The sequence below is a fragment of the Salvia hispanica genome, chromosome 3 (genome assembly GCF_029641045.1).
Source record: "Salvia hispanica isolate PSC_SH4W2 chromosome 3, Shi_PSC_v1, whole genome shotgun sequence".
Lineage (NCBI taxonomy): Eukaryota > Viridiplantae > Streptophyta > Magnoliopsida > Lamiales > Lamiaceae > Salvia > Salvia hispanica.
The window spans coordinates 30,526,563-30,538,862 of NC_142694.1; the positions used below are offsets into that span (position 1 = coordinate 30,526,563).

General features: G+C 33.6%; 1 pseudogene; it reads left to right on the forward strand.

The window, feature by feature from the left end:
- Nucleotides 1-4,752: 4,752 nt before the first annotated feature.
- On the forward strand, nt 4,753-5,872 carry LOC125209737 (NAC domain-containing protein 90 pseudogene; annotated as a pseudogene).
- The last annotated feature ends 6,428 nt before the right edge of the window (nt 5,873-12,300 follow it).

Genomic DNA, 12,300 nt, shown 5'->3' on the forward strand with positions numbered 1-12,300 from the left:
CATTTCATATGGTGCGACGAAGTGTGGCCACACTTTCGCCCACGAGACCGGCCGACTAGCAAGGACGGCTCCCGATCTCCAGTGTACACTAGCCTGATAGGGTTTGCGGCCCTACTCAGACCCGAATTCGTTTATATAGCCCTTTAGTCTAATGGAGCGTACTCACAATCTAGGCATCAGGCACACACAATATCCAAAATAATTAATAGGCATGGCATAACAATTTAATCCACCCTTATTTCTCCAACATCATAAGTTTGCAACATAAGAGAGAGTTTAAGAATAAAGCCCACCTCGATTTCCTTCGAGTTCAAAAACGCACTTCTTCTTGTTATCACACCGGGAACGCGAACTATCACCTTTAGTTCATATATTTCAAATAAGTCTCAATCATGGATCAAAATCATGCATAATCTCAAGTTTCCCTTTTCCCATCGATTATTTTCAATATCACCAATCAAAATCAAAGTACGATTATCATATCGTTTTTTATTCACACAAAAATTCCGGATTTATCATCAAATCGTGTCACGCATGAGTGTTTCCCACACACAACACACGCACACACACACAACACACGTGTGCACGCATACCGAGGCGTGCACACACACACACACACAAGGTCACACACCCACACATGCATCAAAATTCACCGATTAATTTCCCCCTTCACTCGATCTAAATGCATGTGGACTCAAGAACACCGATTGATCGGTCGAAGAAGAGGAGATCAAAATAAAAATACCTTTTGATCGGTCGAAGAAGAGGAGATCAAAATAAAAATACCTTTTCAATAGAACAATCGGTAGGAAACAAGTACGATCTTGATTCTTCAACAAAATCTTGAATTGCAGCTTCAATTCTTCTCCAAAAGATGAAGAATTAATGGAGAAAGTAGGAGAAAAATTTGAGAGAGAGAGGGGAGAGAGATCGGCGAGAGAGAGGGAGAGAGGGGGCGGTTTTTATGATGCTAGGGTTTTGATTCTCCCTCTTATATTTATAGAGTGCAAGATATACTCCACTAATTAAATAAATTAAGATTTGGAGAGGATTTGGTGGAAGAAGTGGCGTTAAAATGGTTGAGGAAAAAAAAGGATTTCGAATTTCTTAGGCTATTTAATTAGCCTATGATTTAATTTGAATATTTCACGGAGTAGAATAAAATATCACGGAGCAAGAAAATAATAATAAATCTCCCAAAATATAAGGAAAGTGGCGTGTAGTTGACTTCTTCAAAAGGGATTTAATAATAATCCTAATTAAATTAGGATATGATAAGATCTTCTTAGATTTTGCAAGATATACTAGGATATTTGAATTTATTTATGGAAGAGAATAAACAAGGAATCAAATAATATAATAAAAATAATCCCTTCTCCCATAATAAGAGATTTTCGAAAATCTCCATGAAACAATGATAGGGGCCGAAAATTTCATCAATCAAATAGGAATATTCGGACTTTGGATTTAATTCGGATAATTATCCCAAGCAATAATTAAATCCAAGAAAAATAGGATTTCTTCTCCAATAAATAGGAGGGGTCGAAAATTCCATATAATTAAATAATGCTCCTATTAAATTCTCACTCATCCCTTAGGAAAATAATTCACCACAATTATTATTTCTCCCCACGTTAAAATATCCACATATTCGAATTTCACCTCCACTTCACATTTTTCAACGACTTTGACCATTCCACGGCCACGTCATATTTTCCACAATATTGACTATTCAATAGCCACGTCACGTATTCAACAAGTTTGACTATTCAACTCAAACTCAACTCAATATCGCAATTAGGTCACAAAGAATATTGCAATAAATCATTCATCATTTAATTCCACATAATCATAGCATTAAAAGCATTTAATGCAAAAATTTCCACGTCACAAAAATTAGGGTTAAAAAAAAACGGGGCGTTACAGTGTGGCTTAAGGCACAAGCGTTGCAGGTATAGAGGTGCAGCACATGGTGCGGTGGGGTTGAAGATCATGGTCGAATAGGTGCGGTCTGGCACTGAGTAGGGTGCACGTTGTGGAGGAGAGGGCCAAATCGATGGGGAAAAATTTAGTACTCCTACTTGAAAATGATTTCTGTAATAAAAAATTTAGAAATTTAAATTATGTATTTTGGTGTATAATTAGTATAATTTGTAGAAAATTTAATTTATGCAATTTTTTAATTAATGTAATTTTAGATATTCTAATTATTTATTTTTTGAAAATAAAAATAAATATAATTGTTAATAATTAAAAATGATCAATTAAAATTATGTTGTGGTGTGAGTAGAGATATGAGGTTTTAGAAAATGCGGTTCACACAAAATTTGAGAATAATCTAATACTCCTTCCGTCCCAAGTTACTTGAGTTGTATTTCTTTTTTGGTTGTCCCAATTAGTTACTTGAGTCATTTCTCTTTTTTGGCTAAAAACAAAATATCTAATCACACATACTTTATTCTTTCTTTTACTTTACTCTCTCTTCTTTCCCTTACTTTAATTATTCCTTCCTCTACTTTATTTAACTCACTAAACACAACTTTCTTAAATTCAGTGCCGAAAAGAAACGCCTCAAGTAACATGAGACAGAGGGAGTATTACCTGTTGATTTTACTCTTTTTTTTTTGTGATAAAGGTAACTCATGAAAAAGCCAATTGTTAAAATACTACTACTATTTATAGTATTTATTAAGTATTATTAACTAAAATCATCGTATAAATATTTTGGTGACCTCTTTTTGGGGTAAAAGTAATTTCATTCATATTCGTTGTGAGAGATTTGCCTCTATAAAATTAAAGAGAGAACTACAAATTTAATTCTTATATTTTGATAGTTACTCATTTGCGGTCTTCAAATTAAAATATTAGCACTAGATGTCCTTAAGCAATGGAGGACAATTTTGGCCAATTTATAATTAGGCTTAACATCACATGCAATAACACTCTACACAGTGTATGTAATACATGTATATCTATTTTCTAATCCATTTATAAATTTATGACGTCATTTCTATTGATATCACCAAACATGAAAATCGAAAAAAAAAAATTACTCCAATATTTTATACAAAAACGAAGATTAAAATCACACCTAACACAATTTCTTGCAATTTTCAGAAAATCATACATGAAAACTGAAAAAATATAACATGAAAATTAAACTTGACATGATTTTTACAAAAACACAAAAATTCTGAACTTTCTAAGGGCATCCACAACCCCGGCCCGGATTCAGTCTCATTCACGTCATCATTCCCCTATTTCAGTCACAGGCCACAACTTCTCCAACCCTGCAGGCCCCATCCAGGCCTCATTCAGGCTACAACTATTAAATTACACTATTCACAACTACAACATATTTCACTCGTAAAATAGAACATGTTGAACAATTAAAACATGAAAAATTCATTGTTCAGATGAAATTTTTTTTACAAGTCCTAGAAAATGAAAATTACAAATCCTAGATAAAAAGATAAAAAGTAAAAAATTACAAGTCTTAGAAATTATTGAAATAATTTAAAGGATAGAAATGGAGAAATTAGTGGAAGAATGTTGAAGAAATGAGATATAAATAGGCAAAAAATTCAAAAAAAAAAAGGTTGGGGCTTGCAGTCCGGCCCAAGGCCCTCCAACGCCGGGCTGGGACTCGTTGGGGCACGGCCCATGCTCCTCCAACGCTACGCCGGGCAGGACCTGGGCTCGGCCCAAGCCGCGATTTTGCTCCCTCCAATGCGATGGACTGCGGGCTGCAGGCCGGGACCCAGGTGCGGTCCGGCCCGCAGACTTAGGCTTGGTCTAAGATAAAACCATAGATTTTAGTAATTCTGATGGTACTAAAGAATGGGAATTGAGGAATGAAGCAAAAGTAGCAAAAGTTTCTTTTTCTTTTTTAAAATCGCGCATTCTCAAAATTTAATTTATTTGTTAATTGGCTCTATGAATTCGTGTAGTGTTCCTTAGAATTCACTACAACACCAGATGTATCACTAGGGTCTAGGAGGGGCAAATGACCACTTCAAATTTCCTCACATTCATGAATTATATAACACAATATAAATTTGATTTGAGTGTATATAACATATTAGAAAATTGATTTGTTTTAATCAATTTCCCTATATATTTTCCGCCCCCTAAAAATGATTTTGTGGAACGTCCCTAGTCGTGACACACTGACCGCTATAGATGAATGCTTTGAATCTATGCATTATTCTTTTAAGTCACGACATGGCCACTTACAGTATGTACTTTCTTGGAGACTAGAGTACATAAAATTAAGTTCGTGAGCGCAGTTGGCAGTTCGGAGCTGTGGTGATCTCAAGGGGTTCAAATCCCGCCACTAACTGGGAAATCTTGGCCTTAATCCTCAAACCCGATTGAGCGGGATTAGTCGGATTTCGCCAATAGTGGGTTCGGTACACCTGTGCTAAAAAAAAAAAATTGGGTTGAGTATAGTGAGTTGATAAATACTAGAATAAAATTAAATTAAGAAAAAACAAGATTTAGCTCAAGCCACTTTCCATAACTCTGAAAACGTTATGCCGTAATTTGAACAACACTCCTCAAATGGGAGTTATAGAAAACTATTTTCCATTATAAATGTGATCACGACTAGGCCAGGTTTAATTCTTCATGCAGAAAATGGAAACCTCTCTATGAATACAGCCAAAGAATTAGGCTTTTAACTTGTATGATCTTTATCTTTTTGTTTATTTCCACTTATAATTAAATATAAAAGGAATTAATATAATTAATATGGGTGATGAAGAAGTTTTAGTAGGTTTTAGGTTCTTTCCGACTGAGGAAGAACTTCTCTCTTATTATCTTCCTAAGAAGCTTAATGGGCCCACACCCTCCATTGATAGGGTTATTCCACTCCTTCACATCTACGATTACAGTCCTTGGGAGCTTCCACGTTAGTTTATATCAATTGTTTTTTTGTTAATCTAACATTTTGATTTTGCATCTCAATTTTATTTGTTGTTAAAATGATGCAGAATTAGCCGGAGAATTGTGCCGTGGCGACAAAGAGCAATGGTTCTTCTTCACCGCAATGCAAGAAAGGGAAGCCCGCGGTGGTAGACCTAATCGCCTTACTGAGACCGGATACTGGAAATCTACTGGCACTCCCTGTGATATTTTGACCTCTCAAAATCTTCAAATTGGAAGGAGAAAGACCATGGTTTTCTACGTTGGCCGAGCTCCACACGGATCGAAAACTACGTGGAAAATGAATGAGTATAAAGTCTATGATCAGTCTCCTAATCCTCAGGTCTGTTTCTAGGTTTTCTTTTCTTTATCGTAGTTAACAAATGATAGTATGTTTACTACAATTACTGCAATTCAAATTTAATTTAATTTAGTACTACAATTACTACAATTCAATTGACTGGGGTTTCTGTTACGGACTCAATTCTCACATCTGTTGTGAGAACAACTGGTGTAGCCTATATAAACTAAATAGGCTCTTTCAACAGGCTAGTCTTTTGGGCTGATGAGTTCTCTGTTTGGCCTGTATCAGCTTCGATTTGAGCATAGGGTTTCTAGTATACTAGTATTTGATAACTTTAAGTTGTGATGCATTATGCATATGTAGTTGAAGGAAGAACTCAGCTTGTGCCGAATTTACACGAAATCCAATTTCCGGAGGGCGTTTGATGGGCGGCCTTCGGCGACGCTCTACCTCCCTCCCAATACTGATGAGGCTGTGATAACAACTGATCATAACCAGCAGAATTCAGCAGTGGAAAATGGAATCAATTCGGATATGGAAACGGAATTCGAACCCTCAGATGATTCAGAAACACGCATGTTGCTTGACTGGTTGTTTGACATATGGAGGAAGCAATATATTACTAATAAGCAACTTGATTAATAATGTTCTTGCTAAGAAAAAAGTAGTTGGTTGGGGATTGATGTACTAATTAGCATTAAGTATTGGAGTAATTATGTTTAATTGGATTATGTTTTTTATCATCAACTATATTTTCAACTCAAATCTTTTCATACTCTCCAAAATAGATTTCCACTAATTTATACATATATATGTATGTAATGATGATGTTCGTTTAATTAATTAATAATTATGGAAGACAAAATTAAGGAAATACGATAAAAGAAATCACATGAAGTCAACAATTATTCATTCGTGGGAAGTTTCCTGTCTGGCTGTGGTTCTATCAGGTGAAGACAAATCTATCTAAGTTGTATCTAACTCAATAGTCGTGACAAGTGACAACTTGCGTTGAATCTTATTATTCTAAAATTAATGTTGATTTTCTTTTTTAAGGCCATACTAAATATTCCTTAATTCACAACATGGCCGCTTCCAATATGCGACCATTTGATATATTGTGTGGGTCTGAATTGTGTGAACTAATACCATTTTACTTATAAAAATTAATGTACCCGTTTTTTTGAAAAAATTATAAGAATTATTACTCAACATTAATTATTGTGTGAATGGTAATAAAAAAAAATAAAGATCCGGTGCAATTGAATTTCATGTGTGAATTACTCGATATTATTGTGTGAATTTCATGGAGAACAATGATTTCGAATGAACAGAAACTAATAATTAAATCTTCATGGAACTTTCATGTGTTTTCACCTTTTCTGTTCATGACATAACGTGTCTCCGCTTGATTTTGGATGTTAGCGATAAGAAATAAAATTTATATGCATGAAAAATTTCAAATAAAAGAAATAAAGGTCAATAAATTGATGAAATCTTCCATAAATTAGGTGTATTTAGTTTCCATAATACACATGGTTATTGATAACATTTATTAAAAAACTATTAGTTGGTCACACCAAATATCTTTCAATTTCTGGCTTTTAATTTAATCATAAACGTGTGCTATTTAATTTGGTTTTAGAAAGTATTAATTGGGCGTTCAAAGTTTTCGAAAGTTTTTCGTTTATGTTCATATTTAGCATTAGCATACATAAATGCATTGTCTTATTTGAATAGTAGAATATACTATACTTAATTAATGATTTAAAGAATTTTGAGAAAGAGAGAAAATTGGGAAACAACGAAGTAAATTGCACAATCCTTGAGTATCAAGGTGTTAATTGAACATTCCCAACTATCCTTGAGTATCAAGGTGTTAACTGAACGCGTACACTATTCACGTACTTTTCACATTTTAAATTTATAATTTTCTTAATTATAACTTTAAGTTATATTGATTTAAGAATAAATACAAAATACTTAAATTTCATTCAAACAATGACAACTGTATAATTTTAAAAAATAAAAAAAATTATATAATTAAAAAAGAAACTTAAAATTGAGGAGTGGATATATTTAGCGTGCTCAAGCATGCACATGTGTGCAATCTTTGTATATTCAACTCCCTGCAATGGTGCGTGAGGACTGCGTGATCAATTACCCCTTGAGTACGCAGTTGCGAATGTCCTAACGTTTATGACTAAATATGTGTGATTGGTTATTTGCAGGGACGGATTTAGCTTATTGCTAGATGGGGCAAATGCCCCTGCTCATATTTAACTACATGTATATAAATATAAGTTGCTATAACATTTTTTGTATTAATCTTCTATTAATTGCCCCTTCTTGAATGTTTAAATTATCTTCATGTGTATTTTTGTTCCTGTTACTAAAATTTTCTAGCTCCGTCCCTGGTTATTTGACTATATTTTCAATTCTTCTGCAGTAGGTGACACTTCAAATATTTTCCTAATTTTCGAAAAGATAATTTCACAAATTAACATATGCAGTAATGATAATGTTCATTTATATTACTACTACTATTTACGTGGGAAGTTTCCTATAAGCATGCAGGTGGGGAGTTTGTATCTGGTTGTGGTATTATGTGATGATGAGTTTGATTAGATGCATTTAATATTAGTATTCTAAATTCTTTTTTTTAAAACCTTAACGAAATTCCTTAAAGTCACAAATTCGCCGCTTTCCATCTCTCGGTTTCACACTATGTGGGTCTCTTGTAGCATTTACTGGTACTATTTTACTTAAAAAATAATACAGTATTATGTTTTTTGAAAAATATGCACTTAATATTTTTGTGTGGATGCATTGTCTGTCTTGTGAGAAGTTCTTCTACCAAAGTTGGACAAGAACATGCGGTAAGGGCTTTTGAGGCCGAAGAAATGCACATTAGCGAATCGACAACTCGCTACTGGCATTCGACGAGTACTTGCACTCCGCGGAAATTAGGGGTCATGAATGGTTGATACGATATTTCCATCTTTCATGAAGGCCATTTCGTACCCAACTTAGCCAAAAGAGCCCGTTTTGCCGAAAAACAAGAGTTTTCGCTGAAGGACGTGAAACGAGTACGTTCTTGACAACATCATGAATGCGCGCGTTATAATTTATAATTATATTGCACAACATGATCATCGAGAATCAAGCAGATGACTCCCCTGATTGGGAAGACAAAGAGACGGGGTCTCAGAGGAAGAAGTGTGCTCTTACTATCTCCCTAATTGTTAATAATTAAAATTTGTTTATTACTCATCTAAATTTTTTCAATAAAAATTAACCTAATTAAGACAAATTAAATAAATGACTATTTAATAAAAAAGTTGACAAGTCAAAACTATTGAACCCACAGATTTAAATACCAGGAATGGTTTTATTACGATCAATCCGCTAACCTAAACATGAATACATGATCATATTCATATCTTTGTTCAAATTCACTTTAATCACGTTTTGCAGTAATTGAACATCTCTCTTTTTTTGACTTTGATGAAGCATGCTTGCAAGCTTCCAACTTTGATTTTCCACGAAAATGGAAAACTCTCCCTCTAAATATATTCCTAGAATTAATCTTTCTAACTTGTACGTTTTGTTTATTTCCACCCATTGAAGAAGAACTTCTCTTTATTATCATCTTAAGAGGCTGAATGGGCCCACACCCACCATTGATAGGGTTATACCTATCCTCCCCATCTACGACTACAGTCCTTGGGAGCTACGACGTTAGTTTGTATCAATAATTTTTTGTTAATTTTGCATCTCAATTATAGGACGAAGTTATAAACATTAAATCGAAGAACTCATTCCAAAAGATTAGCCAATTAGGAAAAGAGCTCATTTAGCCTATATACGCCACACCAGTTGTTCCTACAATCGATGTGAGACATTGAATCTAGAGGTACTCACGGTTCTGGAAGCGGCGGTTACGGTTCAGAACCGGCGGTTCCGGTTTTGAAAAATTTTCGAACCGGAACCGAACCGCGAGGGTGTTTCGCGGTTCCGGTTCCGGTTCCAAAACCGCCGGTTTCGGTCACGGTTTCGAACCGCCTGTTTTTTCGGTTCCGGCTTGGTTTCACAATTTTCAGGCGGATTTTTGCAGTTTCGGCACGTTTCGGTTCGAAAATATTTTAACCTGAACCGAACCACGGTTCAAAAATCGATGGTTTTGGTTCGGATAAATTCTCACAGTTTTGATTCGGAACGTAACCGGCGGTTACGGTTTTGGTTTTAACCGCCGGTTCGGTAAACCTTGGGCAGGTCTAATTGAATCTAAAACATTCGACCCTCCTTTAAAGGCCAACGTACTTGTCGGTGATGACCACGTTAGTCACGGCTAGTTCTTTGCCAGGTAATCACTCTATGGCCACCACACCTAGTTCTCCTTGGTCACAACGAATTCTTCGCCCGACCACCATTCCGCGTCGGCTTCAAACGTACTCGTTGGCCACGACAAGTTCTTTTCCCGACCACCACTTCGAGCTGTTAGGGCTCTCAATGAAAGCACCAATAATCAGAACCAAACCAAACTGAATTATCTGAAAATCTAAACCCAAAAATTGGAATTATGAAGACCAATCCGAATAAAAAATTATTTTTTTTACAATTAACACAAATTATATTGTGTCAACCAAATAAAAAATCAATTAGAATTTATATAAAATCTAAATATATTAAGAAAAATATATTTTATTTTTAAGCAAAATAATTATATAATATAATAATTAAATAGAAATTTATACCTTTATTTTGTTTTTACGAACCAAACAAAAAATCAAAATTTGCCAAAAAATTTGAATTGACTCGAACTAAATCCAAAAAATAAAAATAAAAAATATCGAAATTCAATTTAGATCGGATCGGATATTCGATTTGCAATTATTTTGCTCACCCTCTTAGTGTGAAGTTTGTGTAGTGTCCATCGCGTGTAACTTTGTGTTGTTTGTCGTTCTTTCAATAGGTTTATTACTTCATTCCAGTATGTAAAGGCGGTTCCGCTTTCGCGTACCGTTCTTTTCTCTCTACAATGTTTATCACCGCCGCCACGGCTCTGATAACAAAATGAAATGTAGCCTAATTGAATAAATTGCATTTTTTAAAGTGAATAAAGTAAAAACCCAGATCAATTAATTCGAATGAAGTATGTGCTGAATCATTTCAAAACCTACTGGAAGTAAGTAAAAACATACTGTAGTTTCAAGGTATTACATACGGGAATGAAGTAATAAACCTAATACAATGATGTAAAATGAGCTTATAATAAAGACCGGAATAAATTTACACAGCAGCGCATCTCATCCAAAAACTAGATCTAATAGCCCTAATTAGGTCTCTAGTTCGTTCTTTATATTTATATATGTGTGTGAGAGATTTATTGCTAAGCTAACAAGTAGCAAACTTTAGCTATTAGATATAAAGGATTTAGTTTAATGATATCTAGTGGGACCACTTGAAATTTGTTTTCTTTTGTTTAATTAGAAAAGGGTCTTTAGTCATTTTAATACTTACTTCCTCCGTCCAAAAAGAATAGATAAAATTGTCAACGACATAAGTCTTAATGAGCAATTGGTAAAGTAATAGAGAAAGAGAGAAAATGTGGTAGAAGTAGTGTTAGTGGATTGTGGAGTCCACATTTAGAATGATGTGTAGGGTTAATATAGGTTTAAAACTTTTCATTTTAAAATCAGTCTAATTTTGGTGGACGGCTCAAAATGGCAAAACTAGTCTATTTTCGTGGACGGATGAGATAGTACTTTTTGTGATTCCCATGATATCAACACAGTATAGTAAAAAAGTCACCTCAATGACTTGAATATGTCGATTAAATTTAATAGACAATGTACATGCATTTGAGTGACATTATACGTGTTGACATAAAACTAATTATAAAAAATATTGAAAATTCAAATAAAAGTAATTTATCTAATTTTTATCGTCCGAACATATGCAATTAAGATCTCGTTAGAATTCTTATAAAATTACCTTTAATTTAATATATATGTTTTGTGAAAAAATAATTTAATTCGAGATAGTTATATGAGTTCAAAATTTTGAAATATTTTTTAAAAGTTAGTTATAACAAACAAAATTATGTTTTAATTAATACCCCCGGGGGCTGATCAATTTGAGGGGGTTAAGGGGAAAATACCCCTCCTCAACACTTTTTTTAGCATTGTATTCTTTATTTTTTCCAATTTTTTCAATTTATGTTATAAATGTCCCACCTCAAATTTTTAAAATTACTTTATATAAATGTTTTTGCCCCTTTTCTAGATCCGCCCCTAAATACCCCGTATTAATATTATCTACACACTAGTTGACATATATACACCTTAATTGACATTTTTATAACATGAAATCTCGTGAAAATTAATCTTAACTGTTAATTTTCAGATTGAACTAAATAATATTGCATACAATCTATTCCAAAAACGGAATGTCGTGCTTTATATTATTATTATTATTATTATTATTATTATTATTATTATTATTATTATTATTATTATTATTATTATTATTATTAACTTTTAAGCAAATCTTAACATAATTTGTTGGAATTATACATTAATAATGAGCATGAATGCATGATATGTTCATTGGGCCACAAATGCTTTTCAAGGTCATTTAACACATTGGCCCGTCATGCATAGTGTAACCCATTTACAATTCATTTCACGTGATTGATGAGAAGTTCAAAACTCGTTTTATTACTTCACTTCACACCACAATTCATTTCACACTCGTTTGTGAAAATTAAAATATATTACGTCACACCACACCACACGACTTATATTTCAGTCAGTCAAATTATGGAATTTGAAACCTCACACAGTAATTTGAAACAAATCTTAAAGGGGAAGCTAGCTGGATTCACAAATCACAACTTTGACTACAAATTGTCCATCCACAAAATGGAAACCTCTCCTTATAAATACTCCATCCCAAGAATTAGTCTCTTAAATTGTTCATCTGTTTTTGGTCGATCACATACATTTTTTTAATTTATTAATAAGTATTAAACGAAGTAAAACTCTACACATGAACAAAGTAGTAAT